The 18,996-nt window shown below is 49.3% G+C and overlaps 1 pseudogene; it reads left to right on the top strand.

The window, feature by feature from the left end:
- Window positions 1–2,089: 2,089 nt before the first annotated feature.
- On the top strand, window positions 2,090–4,159 carry LOC146859138 (E3 SUMO-protein ligase KIAA1586-like; annotated as a pseudogene).
- The last annotated feature ends 14,837 nt before the right edge of the window (window positions 4,160–18,996 follow it).

Raw genomic sequence — 18,996 nt, forward strand, 5'->3', positions numbered from 1 at the left:
TTAACCTCCTCTGCTACTTGATGATGAGGAAACTTCCACTAGACAAAACTTAGATCTCTCTGCAGCAGGTCCATCATTCTTCAGAGTTATCTTGACATAATTATGGTTGCCTGAAAATTGCTATGAACCTAGTTATCACATTTTTTGTAGGCCTGGGCGGTAAATTCCGTTCCGTTCGCGGAATTTGCGAAATTTGGGTAATTTCGCGTTTCGCGGAGAACGCGAAATTGCAAAAAAATCTACGTTCCTCAACTTTTTTGCTTGTTCGCGTTCTCAATATGCGTGTTCGCGAGATATTTCACCCCGAGCACGCAAACAGCGATCGCGAACAGGAAAAAAGTATCGCGAACAAGCAATTCCGCGTGTTTGCGGAATTTCTGCATGTTCGCGGAGATTTTTTACCGTTTCGCGGAGATTTGCGTAACGCGATTACGCAAATTCCGCCCACCCCTAATTTTTTGCGTGCCACTGCAGCATCTACAGTTGGGATCTTTTAGGATCTTTTGGTGGATTGTGTGCTGCTCAATCCTGTTAATTCACATGTTCACCCACCTCAATCATTTGCGCAGGTTTAATGCTAGGGAAAAGCTGCATCACAGAAGGTGTAACACAAAATACAGATTTATAGACCAGTTTAAGATATTGGATGCTAATAATGAAATACATGGGCACACGCCTGTTTGTCCTAGACTGGAATCCCAGGTAATTATTTGGTCATTTTTCCTATTGGGGTCTCTAGACCGGTACCATTCATAGTTTGTAATTCTTCAAGCGTGTGCTGACTATCTTGTCTTCAATTGCAGGTTTCCAGTCTGTAAGGTATTTGGATATGAGTGGTCAGGTGCGAGTACCCACAAAGACAAGGTTATTCTGTTTACGTTCCTCGTTGGGTTGGGGGTTGCTGGGTAAATAGATTCACAATCTGCACCCCTTTTCTTTTGAAGGTTTGTGAGACCGTACTACGAATACCATTGCACAGGTAGACGGGAGTACAGGCAGAACAAACAGGTAATTGTTTGGTAGAGTTAAAGTAGTGCATCTTCTGTTGCAGGTTTAGCTGCCAGAACCCCACACATTTAAACAGGCTTACGTGAGTACAAGCAGAAGAGTTAATTGTTTGGTAGAGTTAAACTGTGGTGCGTCTTGAACTTTGCAGTACAATATACTTACCCATGTTTTCTTCTTTTGCAGGTTCGCAGCCAGAGCCCCATACATTTAAACGGGCGTACGTGAGTACAAGCAGAAGAGGTCATTGTTTGGTAGAGTTAAAATGTGCTGCATCTTGAACATTGTAGTATAATATACTTACCCATGTTTTCTTCTGTTGCAGGTTCGCAGCCAGAACCCCATACATTTAAACAGGCGTACACGCGTTCAAGCAGAAGAGGTAATTGTTTGGTAGAGTTAAACTGTGGTGCATCTTGAACATTGTAGTATAATATACTTATCCATGTTTTCTTCTGTTGCAGGTTCGCAGCCAAAACCCCATACATTTAAACAGGCGTACGCGAGTTCAAGCAGAAGAGGTAATTGTTTGGTAGAGTTAAACTGTGGAGCCTCTTGTACATTGTAGTATAATATACTTACCCATTTTTTCTTCTGTTGCAGGTTCGCAGCCAGAACCCCATACATTTAAACAGGCGTACGTGCGTTCAAGCAGAAGAGGTAATTGTTTGGTAGAGTTAAACTGTGGTGCATCTTGAACATTGTAGTATAATATACTTATCCATGTTTTCTTCTGTTGCAGGTTCGCAGCCAGAACCCCATACATTTAAACAGGCGTACCCGAGTTCAAGCAGAAGAGGTAATTGTTTGGTAGAGTTAAACTGTGGTGCATCTTGTACATTGTAGTATAATATACTTACCCATGTTTTCTTCTGTTGCAGGTTCGTAGCCAGAACCCCATACATTTAAACAGGCGTACGCGAGTTCCAGCAGAAGAGGTAATTGTTTGGTAGAGTTAAACTGTGGTGCATCTTGTACATTGTAGTATAACGGATTGCATTCATGAGCTAGGCGTCAACGTAAGCCATGTTCCCTTATTTTGCAGGCTTTGTGGCACAGCAGGTTCAAACCGGCGGGCACGGAAATGTTCAAGCACAAAGCTGTCACTTTGGGAGAGTGCAGTGCTTCACCACAAAGGAAGAAATGTTGCCTTGTATTCAAGGAAGAGTGGATGAAAGAAATTGTGGAGGCTGAGATGCATAAATCACGAAGCAAGGTTCGCGTGCAACTCGGGGAACTTTTTCAATACAGTCCAGACGGGGGCTTGATTTGCAAAGCATGTGCCGAAGCCAAGATTGTTGGGGACTTTTCCACAGAGAAGAAATGGAGTGATGGCTGGAAACTGGATTACATGAAACGCCATTTACTTAGCAGAGTACACGAGTCTGCCATGGTGACATTGAGAAACAGAAGTGCTGCTGCCAGGTTTGGTTATGGAGTGCGGGCAATGCTGACAGAAACTGCCACTGACAAAGCAAATAGAATGGATGTAGTTGAACGCCAAAGATCTATGCCTGAAGAGATAAAGATTCTCATCAACAACGTGTTGCTGGCAGTCAAGATGAATACATCAATGTTATTTGTACAAGACATCCATGACCACCTAGCTTTGTATGTCAAGATACCAGACAGCTGGAGGAGCAAGAACTATGCCTTTGAGCTCCTTGATGCCATCAATAGCGTTATACACTGTGAAGCTATGGCGGAACTTCGGCACGCTTTGTATCATACATTGATAATTGATGAGAGCACAGATATTTCTGCTACAAAAATGCTCATCCTGTACTTCAAGTTCCGACCTGTAACATCAACAGAGCACAAAACACAGTTTGGGGGCATAGTGAAGCTGACTAGTTGTAATGCTGAGGCAATCATTACTGCTGTGAAAGAATTCTACACTGCCAATGAACTGGACCTTATGAAAATAGTCATGTTCACATCAGATGGTGCGTCCGTGATGCTGGGTAAGAATAATGGTGTTGCTACTCACCTTAAACAATCCATACCTCATCTAGTTGAGCAGCTTTGTGTCGCCCATCGAGAAGATTTGAGAGTTGATGATGCCTGGAAAAGGGTTCCAATGGTTAAAGAGATGGAGACATTATTGAGGACTGTCTACACTGTGTTCTCCAGATCTCCTGCAAGGAAGTCCAAGCTGGATGAAATTACATCGGTCACTGAATGTGAAGTGGTCTCTTTTCGACCACTGAATGAAGTCCGGTGGCTTTCAAGGCATTTTGCTGTTGGTGCACTAATTCATAATTACGAGGCTGTTCTTAAGTACTTTGAGCATGAGAAAGTTGAGGAGAATGATCCAGTTGCTAAATATTGTTACAAAAAGCTATCAAACTCCAACTACCATATTTCACTTGCAGCACTTAATGACATTCTGGGTGAATTTGCATCTTTGTGCAAACTATTCCAAAAAAGTTCTCTGACTACTGTTGAAGCTGTACAGTATGCAAGAGCAAAGATTGGCCAAGTTAAGCAACAGTATTTGGGGGACACTGTCTTTTGGAGCAGCAATGTAAGAGATCTGATGGTGTTGTACAAGGAAAGGCAAGAGTTTGACAGTGGGCCTATTTTGTCTTTTGTTTCCCTTCTTTGTGAGCACATGCAAAAAAGGTTCCCTGAAGATAAGCTGAAAGAATGGGCAAGTTTTGAAATCCAGGCAATGGCAACACAATCACATTTTGATTTTGGGACTGAGAATATACAAAGACTTGTAGAAAAGTATAAAAATGTCTTGGTCCTGGGTGATTGCGAAACACCAGAATATGTTGTTCGATAATACAGAGACTATAAATATGTGGTGGCAGAACATGTGAAGGGTGGGTTATTTATCACCTTTCAAGACATGGTGAATATCACTGTACACAATGCTGCTCAGTATAGTGTGATGTCTCAGCTTGTTGATGTCTGCGCAACGTTTCAAGCATCTAGTGCAGATTGTGAACAAGGATTCAGCCTCATGAATACTATCAAGAGTAAATTGAGCAATAGACTAGAGCAGAAGCATTTGTATATGCTGATGAGGACAAAGGCCTACCTCCTGAATGGGCAAGTTGACCTAGATAGAGTTTATCACCACTGGCAAAATGCTAAAGATCGCTGTGAGAAGCAACCATGTCACCCCTCTAGTGATGCCACTTGACATGTCTCCCTTATTGTTTATATGTGATATTGTAAAGGCACTCAACATTTCCCCACCCAATTAACAGTGCTCAAGTTAAGAATATGTATTAAAATCTTATGATGGTACCACCGTTGAAGTCTTGTGCTTTTCTAAACTTGAAGTGTACTTGCCTGTGTAACCAATTCATGTCATGGCGTGTTTATCCAATTTGGAAACTGCCCTTAAGACCCTTATTGTGGCACTGTATGTGTGAAAATGCACCATCTTTTCACTTTTTAAAGTAAACGTTCTGAGTGACATTTGGCGCCGCGCACACCTGCGGTCTGGTTCCTGGCGCACATAGCCATGGTTGCATTGCACAGAGACCCTCCACTGCCGCACACAGAGGAAAGAAATTAGAGGGAACATTGGTTAGGATATTGAGTGGCTCTAAAAAGAGCCCTTGTGTTTATATGGAGATTTTTGTAGCTACATGTAAGTGCCAATAAAGAGTGTTAAGTTGTTGACAAAGACTCTGTTTCCCTCATCTGTGAAATGTACACCATCTCTTCTGTATATGCCATCCATATTAAAACGCAGATTGTTGTTGTCAATGGACCCCATACTATGGTCTCTGAGATAAGCAGAAACAGCTTTATTGACATTTTTTCTTGCTTTCTCAATCTGTGGACAAAATTGATTGGACCTGTTCCATTTCTGTCTTTGGCATATGTTAGAGTACACAAAGGCAGTTTGGGTGAAAATCAACATTAATTCTGCAAAGGTGTCCTTCATTAGCATTTCCAGAGCTAACCCAGTCAATGTGTCTAGGTCATTGCCACAAGAGTGCACAATCATGAGGTCAGGTGGTTGGAGATGCAAAAAGGATTTAACCAATGGCATCAATTGGTGCCACTTTAATCCTCTCTGTCCAATCCATTTAATGTCTACATTTTGCAAAGCTAGGTCTTTGTCAATACCTGTGCTTTCAGCATACCTTTTGCACCAGAAAATATAGCTGTGTCCAATAAACCACACAGAAAGCATCTTGAAGGGATTTTTGTAGGTAATCAGACGATGTCTGCAGCTGAGGTAGGCAGGTGGAAGAATAAAATCTATCTAAAATGGTGGACAAGTTGCTGTTTTTAAGAAAGTAGAGATTTGATTGGCTGTTTAAGAACACTACATTCAAATATAGGGTGCATTTTACTTTGTTTACAAAGCATGTTTCTTATTGGTTATTAACATATGCTGGAAAGGTACAGCATAAAGGAGAAGGACAAGCATTGCAAAGCCAACCACACCTGTTATTGTCATTTGCAACATTGTGTGGTGAACTTGTGACATGGCAGCTAAGTTGAATGTTGCATGACCTGTTGCTATGGAAACTGACATTGAGGACAAGGGGTGAAGATGTCAGTTGAGAAGTATTATTCTCTGTGACCAATGGAAAATCATTTTTCAATTTGAAAAACACTGGGAAGCAATGCCATTTGTTGCTTATGTCTATATGTGTTGAAAAATTGAGGGAAAGTTTGCCAATACTGTTCAACCTTGCAGAGTCTGTTGATCTAAAGCTTATGAGTTGAGTTTAATTAACACGGGAGCCAAGCACATTAAGGGCCATTTGTTGGACCCCATTTTTTCTTACATGCCCCATCTCAGACCTCTGCCCTCTTCTCCTCTCCCGTGGTCAGATCACTTCTTGGTGCCTTTTACTTGGCAAGTGGAGCGAATGGCGATCCCTCTCTCAAAGGTTCATACTCTGGAGAGAGCCTGGTCCAGGCTTGTGGTGGACAGCTGGATTAATATTCTTGAAGGTATATGTCCTTCTCCAGTTGCGGACCCGGTATGCGCAGACGCGAATATCAACCAGTGGTTGACCAGCTCTCTTGATGTTATCATTCCTAAAAAGAGAATGTTAAAAAGGGAGAAAAGGATGGTTTCTGCCCCATGGTACACCCCTGATTTGAGATCTCTCAGGAGGGGATGCAAGAGGTTGGAGAGGGCATGGAGAAAGGAAGGTGTTGAGGCTAAGCGAGCGGAGTATTGCACGGCAATCAGGGTGTATAAATCTGCTCTTCGTCATGCTAAGGCTCAATTCTTTGAGGAGAGAATAAAAAGTTCAGCCAATTCCTCCAGAGAAACTTTCAGAGGAGTAAATGAACTCCTCAAAGTCCCTGAGCCCCTGGTAACCCACGACAGTCCAGGTGAGAAATGTAAGGAGCTGGCAAACTATTTTAATAGGAAAATAGTTAATATTCTCAGCGCCTTACCACAGGATGTACAAAGAATAGAGACGGGTAATCAGTCCTGAGAAGTTTCTGTTCATTTGGATACCTTTGGGCCAGTATCAGTTGATGAAGTCCGTAAGAAACTGGGCTCTTTGAAAAGTGGTTCCCCTAGGGACCCTGTCCCTATGAGATTTTTGAAACAGGTAGCAACCACTATTGTGGCTCCGGTTACGGACCTCATTAATGCATCTTTTGTTCAGGGCTTGGTGCCACCGAGCTGGAAGAGAGCAGTGGTAAAGGCTCTTCTGAAAAAACCAAACTTAGATCCTTCTGATCTGGCAAATTTCAGGCCTATCTCCCTGCTTCCCGGCCTCGGTAAGATCGCGGAAAGGCTGGTGAATCGGCAGCTGTCACACTTCCTGGAGTCCAATGGCTTGCTGCGAGGTTCTCAACCCGGATTCCGACCAGGTCAGGGCACTGATACCGCTCTTCTGGCAGTCGTTGAGGAAGCTAGAAGCATTTTGGATTCAGGAGGGTCAGTGGCAGTGATCCTCCTGGACCTTAGTGCGGCGTTCGACACGGTAAACCATCAAGTGTTGATCCAACGGCTGGCAGATATAGGGGTCGCAGGTGGGGCTTTGAAGTGGCTTAGGTCATTTCTTTGTGATCGGACGTATCAGGTTTAGGAAGGTAGTGAACGGTCGGTGTCTATCCCCCTCCAGTGTGGTGTGCCACAGGGCTCTTCTTTGAGCCCTACATTGTTTAATGTTTATATGCCCCCCCTGGAGGATGTGGTGGCCCCATTTGGTATCAAAATCGTCAGCTATGCTGACGATACGCAGCTGGTGGTCACCTTATCCCAACTTGTGGATAACCCCGACTCACTGCACTCCTGCACGTCTAAAGTTCACACCTGGATGTGTGAATCAGCGCTAAAGCTGAACGGTTCAAAGACCGAACTAATACTGATAGGACATAAAACTCCTTCTCTTCCTCTGACTAGCTGGCCTAGTTGCCTGGGAGCTCTGCTGAGCCCTAAAGAGGAGATCAAAAGCCTGGGGATCTGGCTGGAACAAGATCCTTCTTTCAGGACCTAGGCGAAAAAAACTGCAGGAGTATGTTTTGGTCTTCTTCGTTCAGCTCGTAAAGTTCTTCCCTTGCTGCCTTGGATATCTAGGAAGTTACTTATTCAGGGGCTTATTGTATCCAGATTAGATTACAGTAATTCCTTTTTCCTAGGTGCCCCTGAAGCTACGTTTAATAAACTGCAGCAAGTTCAAAATGCTGCTGCTAGGCTGCTTATGGATACCACAAGGATGCAGTCAGCTAGACCTGCACTGAAGGCCCTGCATTGGCTTCCGGTGCGGGAAAGGGTCAAATTCAAGGCTCTTTGCACCGGGCATAAAATTCTTTAGGGGAAGGGACCTTCTATCCTGCGGAATTTAGTTGTGCCCTATAAAGCTAATAGGGCCCTGCGATCTGACCAAAAACATCTTCTTCAAGTCCCTAGGGTTAAAAGGGCGCTGGCCGGTGGGCGAAGATATTCGGTCAACATAGCTATTCTGTGGAACAGACTTCCCCTCAGTTTGCGCTCAGAGACGTGCATCTTACGGTTCCGGTAATCTCTCAAAACTTACCTTTTCCCTACCTGACGCTGCTGAATTACCTGTTTTGTATGGTTGTCACCCTGGACAAGCACTGGGATGCCCGAGGGTAACTATGCGCTAACGAAATTTCCTATTCATTCATTCATCTACATTCTCTGTGTGAAAAAGAAAATCCTGAGTGTATGAGATTTTGCATTCAACAGATTTTTTTAAATAGGTGAGCTACATATTTTTGATGTTAATTTAAAAAAGATTTGACATTTTTATGAAACTTTGTTGTTTGAAATATATTATTAAATTCAGAGATGTATATTGGGATTATTTTTATTGTACTTGAAGTTTGTTTAAAAAACAGTATGTACAGTAATATATATATTTAAGTGTGTTGTAAGATATAGTTGAATGAAGGCTCTTATTTACTTTTAATTGGTTAAATATATACTAAGAAAGTGTATTTTCTAAAATATTCATATAAGGCGTCGTTTATTAGGCATGATTATTTCTTCTGTGTAAAAAGGTATAGTTTAAAAATATTGCATCATTATAGATAGTGTGGTAAAATGAGGTACAATTGTGCTGTTTGTAAAATGATCATATAAGCTGTTAATATTTATGAATCTGTTATTAGTTGGTACAGTTTGTGCAGTTTAAAAAATCCTAATAAAAAAAGTGTTCTTTATTACTCTTCTTCATTAAGTCTGTTGAGAGGTACAGTTTGATGAAGTTGCATATTTGTAGATTTAAAGGACAATATGTAGCCTCAAAGAAAGTCAGTACATTTTATTCTTTCTGGTACGTAGTAGTTGGTATGTCATGAGTCAGGTATTTGTTTCCATTATATTTATATTTGTATGAATTAATGAGAGGTATCTGATACATTAGAGGATTGCATACGTGGTGAAAATGTGATTTTATGAGTGTATGACAAGTGATTTTGTGGTTCTATAATGTCTAATTTCATAGTTAGTATATAAGTGTATATAAATGTGCACAATCTATGCAGAACCTTTACCTCCAGCACACGAGTGATTCAATCCTGTAAAAATCCATGCAGTAGCCATGTAGATGAGCAATCACACTGTTAGTCCTTGTCCACTGCTCCTATCATCCTGACAGCACTATGTCTGTATCTACTCTATGTGCTGAATCACAAGCACTTGAATGCTTACTCTCCTGTCAACTACCAGCACTGTCACTATCTAGTCACTGTCCATACACCTGTAGAATTCCTCAGGCATTAAGACACATAGTGCTACATTGAAATGTGCGCAATGTATGCAGGCCTGTAACCCCCAGCAGACTTCTGATTCATCCTTTAAATAACCAGGTAGTATGTATGCAGTGCCCCAATTAGCCTATCAGGCTCTGTCCACTCCTGCAATTATCCTGACAGAAGCATGTCCTTATCTAATCGCTGTGCTAACACACAAGCACTTAAAAACTCACTCTCCTGTCAACTACCAGCACTCTCAATATCTAGTCAGTCTCCATACACCTGTAGAATGTCTCAGGCATTAAGACACATAGTGCTACAGTGAAATGTGCGAAATGTATGCAGGCCCCTAACCCCCAACAGAATACTGATTCACCCTTGTTATAAGCCAGGTAGTATTCAAGTAGTGCCCTAATTAGACTGTCACTCTCTATCCAGTCCTGCAATTATCCTGACAGAACCATGTCCTTATTTACTGTCTGTGCCAACACACAAGCACTTAAAAATTCACTCTTCTATCAACTCACAGCACTCTCACTATCCAGTTAGTGTCCATACACCTGTAGAATGCCTCAGGCAGTATGACACATAGGTGCCGATCACGATCCGGTAAAAACCGGGTACGAACCGTCGGACGGAGCATATTCTCCGTCCGACGCGTACCCGGTCGTCAATTTCTACAAACAAGGAATTACGATTCGCACGGGTACACCATGACCGTACGATTCGTAAAAAAGTCCGACCGAACAAAAAAACACCTACCAATGCGATCCGGGAAAGTGCCGACCTGACGTCGGGACGCTCGCAGCCAGCCATTCACGACCCAGGAATCACGATTCGCACCGACGTCACCCCGCACGGTGAATATTTTGCGGCAGCCAAAAACTGCCGGGAAATCAGGACGACGCGAACAAGGACCACCAGTACGCGACGGACAGACGACGCGAACAAGGAGGACCAGTACGTGACGGACACACAGGACGACGCCACCAAGGAGGACCCGTACGCGACAGGACGACGCGATTGGAGTACCAGTACGCGACGGACAGACATGGACCCGAACCTACGAGTCATCCCTGCCCTCATAGCAGTCCACCTGCTCTACAGGCACCGACGCAGACGCCGCAGAAGGTCAGAATAACTAAGGGAGGGGGGAAAGTGGGGTGGGGTGGGGGTGGCACGACCAGGGCAGACCACAAAACAACCACATAAGTCACACATGGCCTGGACATACCTGACTCCCATGCCCTGGTCACCACGAGGGGGTGGGGGTGTGTCCTGATAAGCCAGCGACCGCCACAACGGAAGTCCGTCACCACGCGAACCGGCAACACAACCAGACAGGTACGTCCCGTACCCACGCCTCAAGAGCGTGGGTACGAGTCGTACCACGCCCACACACACGTCACCCCAACAATGGCGGGACGGATCGTACCCACGTGGCAAAGGCCTGGGTACGGCCCGCACAAGCATCACATAGCGTGGGGACGGATATGTACGGACCCTACCCCCACCCGCGTATGCATGGAGCGTACCCCCACCCCAACAGTGTAAGTACGACTCGAACCCTCACCCGCGGACGTACGGACCGTACCCCCCATGCCAACAGTGGAAGTACGACCCGTACCCCCACCCGCGTATGCATGGAGCGTACCCCCCATGCCAACAGTGTAAGTACGACCCGTACCCCCACCCGCGTATGCATGGAGCGTCCCCCCCATGCCAACAGTGTAAGTACGACCCGTACCCCCACCCGCGTATGCATGGAGCGTACCCCCCACCCCAACAGTGTAAGTACGACCCGTACCCCCACCCGCGTATGCATGGAGCGTACCCCCCACCCCAACAGTGTAAGTACGACTCGAACCCTCACCCGCGGACGTACGGACCGTACCCCCACCCCCACCAGTGTAAGTACGACCCGTACCCCCACCCGCGTATGCATGGAGCGTACCCCCCACCCCAACAGTGTAAGTACGACCCGTACCCCCACCCGCGTATGCATGGAGCGTACCCCCCACCCCAACAGTGTAAGTACGACTCGAACCCTCACCCGCGGACGTACGGACCGTACCCCCACCCCCACCAGTGTAAGTACGACCCGTACCCCCACCCGCGTATGCATGGAGCGTACCCCCCACCCCAACAGTGTAAGTACGACTCGAACCCTCACCCGCGGACGTACGGACGGTACCCCCACCCCCACCAGTGTAAGTACGACCCGTACCCCCACCCGCGTATGCATGGAGCGTACCCCCCATGCCAACAGTGTAAGTACGACCCGTACCCTCACCCGCGTATGCATGGAGCGTAACCCCCATGCCAACAGTGTAAGTACGACCCGTACCCCCACCCGCGTATGCATGGAGCGTACCCCCCATGCCAACAGTGTAAGTACGACCCGTACCCTCACCCGCGTATGCATGGAGCGTAACCCCCATGCCAACAGTGTAAGTACGACCCGTACCCTCACCCGCGTATGCATGGAGCGTAACCCCCATGCCAACAGTGTAAGTACGACCCGTACCCCCACCCGCGTATGCATGGAGCGTAACCCCCACCCCAACAGTGTAAGTACGACTCGAACCCTCACCCGCGGACGTACGGACCATACCCCCACCCCCACCAGTGTAAGTACGACCCGTACCCCCACCCGCGTATGCAAGGAGCGTACCCCCCACCCCAACAGTGTAAGTACGACTCGAACCCTCACCCGCGGACGTACGGACCGTACCCCCACCCCCACCAGTGTAAGTACAACCCGTACCCCCACCCGCGTATGCATGGAGCGTACCCCCCATGCCAACAGTGTAAGTACGACACGAACCCTCACCCGCGTATGCATGGAGCGTACCCCCCACCCCAACAGTGTAAGTACGACCCGTACCCTCACCTCGAATGCATGGAGCGCACCCACACCGTGTATGTCCCAAGCGTACATATCCAGAAATTGGAGGTGTGTGTGCAGAGTCCTCCCAGCAGTGCCCAGAGACAGGAGGGTGTGTGCAGAGTCCTCCCAGCAGTGCCCTGAGACAGGAGGGGTGGGTGTGGAGTCCTCCCAGCAGTGCCCTGAGACAGGAGGGGTGGGTGTGGAGTCCTCCCAGCAGTGCCCTGAGACAGGAGGGGTGGGTGCAGAGTCCTCCCAGCAGTGCCCTGAGACAGGAGGGGTGGGTGTGGAGTCCTCCCAGCAGTGCCCTGAGACAGGAGGGGTGGGTGCCCATCACTCCCAGCAGTGCCCTGATACAGGAGGGGTGTAACACATGTGTGTGAGGCCAGAATCATCCACATGCATACTGGCTACAAGGGAACATGTCCCCATGAACTCATGTCAACAGACTCCACACACAAGTACAGTGATCACCAAGGATGCCACGATTGTCGCAGGTGGAGACATGGCCCTGCATGCATGGCCAAAGTAGAAGGGCTCCGTCACACACACAGCTCATGTAGACACAGCTCTGCGCTAAACATTGGGAACACCCTGCAGGGAAGAAAGCTGGGTACACTGAGGAAGGAATACACCCTGGGACAAGTGCACCATGCAGTAACTGCTTACATGAACAAAGAAAGTTAGCCAACACCTTGTGATGGCACACAGATCACAGGGTCCCACCAATGAGCAGTACACTACTACACATCCCACACACCCAAACCCTTACACACCACCAAAAACCATGTAGCAGCCCCACCAACACCAATACCAGCATAGCAGTAGTGTGATAATGAAAACAAAATTAAGCTTTATTCAGCATGAGCACAATGTCCGTGGATCGCAGGCAGTTCAATCTTCACAAAGCCCATAGGGCAGTCAATGATTCTCAGCTGGATGGGGGACACAGTGGGATGCGTGTCCCCTACATTGCCTGCACAGTCAAATGGCATCGTCTTCCACACTGGTGAGGGCATCAGGGGGGGGGGAAGCAACAGGCACCGCAGGGACATCAGGGCAAAGGGGAGGCGTTGTGGGTGCAGGGATGGAGGACTCCACCACAGGAGGTGGGTCAGTGCCAAAGGCGGAGGCCAGGATGGCACTACACACCTTTGCAAGGTCCTCCAGGGAGTCCCCTGCACCCGAAGGGACCTCAGGCCCCAAGGAGGGGGGGGGGATCAGAGGGATGGGTCGCAGCGCCACCGGGGGAGGGTGGAGACAGGGGGGGAGACTCAACCACCCTGACCGGGGACCTCCTTGACCGCTTGCGTGGTGGTGTAACTGTGGGGCTCAGGGACAGAGCGGCCATGAAGGTGTCCTTGGGGGAGATGTGGCCAGGAGAGCTGAGGGGAGGGGATTTGGAGGGAGTGGACTGGGTGGAATGCGGACTCCCACTATGGCTGCGTGTCACACGTTTGCCCCCCGACCCAGTGGGTGTGCCTACCTCACCCTGTGTGTGCGTGTCAGGAGGAGTGCGGTGGACCTTCCCTGCTGGTGTGGTGCCCGTGTCTGTTGATGTGGGTGCATGCCGACGTCTGGGTGTACGTGTGACAGGCATGGGAGTGGGAAGTGTGGATGGGGCAGGGGTAGGTGGGGGGAGGTCGCGCTGCAGGAGACCCACTGCTGCAGTCAGTGTGGAGTCGATGGACCTCAGCAAGTTGCGTTGGTCAGCCTGCGATGAATGAATGCCCTCCAAGAAAGCCTCGATGTTGGTGAGGGTTTTGCCGTGGGCATGGAGGACATTAAGGATCGCAGCCTGACCAACCTGCAGTTGCCGCTGGATGTCCACAGACTCTGCATTGGCGGCAGCAGTGGAGACAGGGGCAGGGGGTGCGGTGCCTGGCAGGAAGGAGACATGCTGTGACCGGGCACGCTGGGAAGGGACACGAGCAAGTGGGAGGCGGCTGGTGGAAACTGAGGGGGCGGTGCGAGGTGTTGTTCCGCTGTCAGCTGCTGGTGCAGCCTCCGCCCACTCGGAGACATCGTCCCCGGACCTGTCAGCTTCGTAGTCTGATGTGCCAGTCGACAGGTCCTCGGCCACACTCTCCTCCGCCTCTGTACCACTCGATGTGCCAGACCCGATGTCACGGCTGGCACTGGTGCTCGGTCCCTCCGCCTGGTCTGTGTCCATGTCTCCCTCTGTGTCCCCCGACGATGCTGTGGGCAGGGTGGAGAGACAGAAATAATCAGACATCTGTACACATCTGTCACATGAGTCCAATCCACATAGGTAACATTGCATGGCCTGAAAAAGAAGATCCCTAACATCTACTGAACAGGGTACCGATGTAGGGCATGAAACACACAGTTGGTTGAGCCACCATGCCACTGAAATACCATGGAGAGCATGAGACAATAGCTAAACACAGGAAAAGGAGTCTGACATAGCACCCAGGCCCTGGGGACAATCCAGCACTGCATCTGCACCACACAGCGTTGGCGAAAATACCGATGACCAGGGACCATATCCATGAACTTGAGACACATGCTGCATAGGTAATGCTGAAAACATGCACAACATGACTCTGTCACTGCACATTGCGTGTGTGTCCAGACACATCACACACTGCCCAGACCCAGCAAGTGGTAATCAGGATTTAACACATAGGCATTGCCCGCCCCAACAAGACCCTACACGAGGCAAATTGTTGAGACACAGGTGGCATCAACATCTCATAGTCTGGGTGATACACACAGGGGCAGGCAAAAAGCGAGATTGAACGCCAAACAGCCAAGGTGCGCCTGTACAAATAATGTGGTACCAGTGCCCATCCTCAGATGAGTATAGCAAGACACACAGGCACTGGCAACTGTGAGTATGAAGAAGGACAATCAGGTCAGGCTGCACAGTGGACACCTGTACAAAATAGCACGTCTATATACATGGTGACAGGGGACAATGGCAGAGAGCACAACTTACGCTGTAGACACTGACAGTGGCCACGTGTATGATGACACATACACCACTCAGGAAAAGGTGCCCCAGGGGACAGTAGTGGGCACGCAACTACATGCTACTGAATGGTAATGACTGCAACACACGTCACCATCCCTGCACTATGTGTATCGCACACTCATGCACATCATGTCACAGGCCACTACATGGGACATGCGCGCTGTAAGGCATGACACATGAGAGACCAACTCCCATGTCTGGAGTCAGCATCAGTGCCAACTGATATGGAACCCACATGCAGTGAACTTGACAGTGCACAGGCAATGTCCCACAACCTGTTACACACCACCCCCACACATGATGCTACAGACATTGTTCCCGTGGACAAAGCGCCAGCCTACATTACCCTGTGGAGGAGTGACTACACACAGACCAGGGAACACATTGCAAGGAGGGGAAGGGTGGCAGGGGCACAGCGCTATACTGGGGCAAACAGGATCTGCACAGCACCTTTAAACCCTGCCAGTGAATTCATGCTACTGTGCCCTTACAAATGCCGGTGACACACAACAAACACACATGTACCTACCCCCTTCCGGCTGCTGCATCGCCTGTAAGCGCCTCTCCAGGTCTGGAAAGACCACCGGCAGCACACGCCTGTGGAGGTGGCTCAGACGGCGGCGGTTGCGGTTCTTGTGGCTCTCAGGTGAGTCCCCCAGCAGGAGCCGTGCAATCCTCCGCGTCCAGCACCGGATATCCTGCCAGCGTTTCCTCACCTGGGGCAGGCTCCGCCTCCGACCATCCACACGCCTCACGGCACTGACGGCGGTCAGCCAGATCTGCTCCTTGGCAGTGGCGCCCACCTGTGAGGTAGAACAAGTGACACCACATCAATACACCAGCCACATGTCACAGAGAGACATATGGGTACAAATTAGCTGGTTACAACAAGGCATGTCATGCAGCCAACGCATTGCACCTTTGTCATAGGGACATCATCCCCTGTTGAGGGGAAAAAGCACTATGTGCCACAGTGGGTACACAGGTGGAATGATGGCAATGTCACAATCAATGATCAAGGCTCACACTGTGCATCACACCCACCCCTCCTGTCTCAGGGCACTGCTGGGAGCACACTGTACCCACCCCTCCTGTCTCAGGGCACTGCTGGGAGCACACTGTACCCACCCCTCCTGTCTCAGGGCACTGCTGGGAGCACTCTGTACCCACCCCTCCTGTCTCAGGGCACTGCTGTGAGTGATAGGCCCCCACCCCTCCTGTCTCAGGGCACTGCTGGGAGACATCAGGCACCCCCCCCGGGACCCCCCCAACAGTACATGGCATGTGTGTTACACCTGGACACAATGGCCGAAGTCACAGTCACAACATAGGGACAGTCTGTGGCAGTGGCCTATGCACTCACCTGATACCCTGGTCGCCCATACAGCATGGGGTACTGTGGGAGGATCACATCCAGCAGAGCCATGTTCTCCTCCAGGGTGAATGGCTGTGTCCTCTCCACAGCCCTTGACATGGTTCCAGGGAATCAGTAGCAGCAGCTGGGTCGACGAATGCAAAGATGTGCAGGCAAGTGCTCCCTCATGGGACCAGGCTGCCTTATATGTGCCCTTCTGCCCAGTCTCATGCACAGGAGTACAGAGAGATTGGTCACTCACATTTGCATCCTATGTTTCCACCAATCCCTACAAACCTAGCAGTCTGTGTGTTCTCTATCGGTTTCATTCTCCTGCATGATGTCAGCCCCACAAACACATTGCAACAAAGTAGACAAATTCCAACTGACTTCTGCTGTGCACCTTCCAGAACAATTTCGAATTTTGAACTTGGTCTCCATGACAACCAGCATGCATGTAGGCCTTAATACTTGTCCCCTATGTAATTTGGAGCATCACACACAGGTACGGTGCGTGTGGGGGCCCTAGGGCACCCCAAATGCATGGCAACGGCCCGTACATGCATGCCTACCCTCTCCATCACTATGGGTCTGCACGCGTATGCGTACCCGTAGTGGTACGGACCGTACACTCGCATCTACGCTCTCCATCACTATGGGTCTGCACGCGTATGCGTACCCGTAGTGGTACGGACCGTACACTCGCATCTACGCTCTCCATCACTATGGGTCTGCACGCGTATGCGTACCCGTAGTGGTACGGACCGTACACTCGCATCTACGCTCTCCATCACTATGGGTCTGCACGCGTATGCGTACCCGTAGTGGTACGGACCGTACACTCGCATCTACGCTCTCCATCAATATGGGTCTGCACGCGTATGCGTACTCGTAGTGACAGTGAACGTAGATGCGAGTGTACGGTCCGTACCACTACGGGTACGCATACGCGGGCAGACCCATAGTGATAGTGAGCGTAGATGCGAGTGTACGGTCCGTACCACTACGGGTACGCATACGCGTGCAGACCCATAGTGATAGTGAGCGTAGATGCGAGTGTACGGTCCGTACCACTACGGGTACGCATACGCGTGCAGACCCATAGTGATAGGGCCGTACACTCGCATCTACGCTCTCTATCACTATGGGTCTGCACGCGTATGCGTACCCGTAGTGGTACGGACCGTACACTCACATTTACGCTCTCCATCACTATGGGTCTGCACGCGTATGCGTACCCGTAGTGACACGGACCGTACACTCGCATCTACGCTCGCCATCACGATGGGTACACATACGGCAGCACTCCCACAGTGATTTGGGAACATGCACAGGCCCTCTCAGCAGCAGTACGGCGGATTTTACACATCACTGTGGTGATAGGCGACACACATGTAGGAATAGGGCGGACATACTTGTCCATGGATGGACATACTTGTCCAGGAATGGACATCAAGGCATCGTCTGTGCATTACCACATGTGTGGGGCACAGGTGTCACAGGCTGTGATGTGGAACATGCCTCCTTAGTGGAGAAGGCACCAGATGTATGATGAGATGTGTACATGTGTACTGTGTGAGGGTGCAATGTGTGCCAGGCATGCCCTTGACTCCTTTGACATGTGTGCATGTGGGACTGCGCACTTGGTGTGAGCGTCACTGGCATGGCACCGACACCAACACACGGAAGTGTCCCATGATGCCAGGTACAGGGGTCATGACACATGACTTATCACTACCCACAGTGCACAATGTGACTATGCCATATATGTGTCCGGGATTTACATCAGGTTGATGTTGTAGCACCCTCAAAAGCTGCAGCCGTTGCAGCAACCAACATGTGGCTGTGTGTAGATTGTCATTGCACACTGTTCCCAACACCATGCCACATGTGTTCTCGGATGTGAGGTGCACATGTATGCAAGGGACACGGAGTAGCGTGACAAGGCCATGTCAGCAAACTCACAAGGAATGTGTGGTGAGTCATGACATGTGCACCTTCATGGCAAGGTGTGTGGGCTGGACTAGTGTAATGTCATGTGACCTGTGGCTCAAGTGTTCCGCTGCCAGTCTCTGCAATCGGCATCACACTTCTGCTGATGTGTGGGTGTATGTCACTCCTGTCTTGCGTCGGGCAGTGCACTTGCACTGGGACACAGCTATTTCCATGGCGTGGCATGGGGAGGTTCTCAATCACCGTGTGTAGCTGGGTCTTGGAAGGAGTGTCACCTTGCATCCATACGTGTCCTGGGCATGTAGCACATGCCTGACTCCCTATGTGGCATGTGTGTATTGCCAGATTTACATGTGCTCAGTAGACATGAGTTGTTCTCGTAGTGCACTCACTCTTCCTTGTCACTTCCAAATTACTGCAGAGCGCCTCCTGTTGCCCGAAGAATTCCAGACTTGGCTACCATGCAGGAGAATGACAGTATCCGGCTCTACCGCTTCACCCAACCGTTGATTCTGGAGCTGACGGCGAGACTGGCACCACACCTGCAACCGCAGCACAGGTATCCTACGGCACTGACACCCCAGCTGAAGGTAATGGCTGCCCTACATTTCCTTGCCACGGGTACCTTCC

Source organism: Triturus cristatus, chromosome 3_2 (genome assembly GCF_964204655.1).
Source record: "Triturus cristatus chromosome 3_2, aTriCri1.1, whole genome shotgun sequence".
NCBI lineage: Eukaryota > Metazoa > Chordata > Amphibia > Caudata > Salamandridae > Triturus > Triturus cristatus.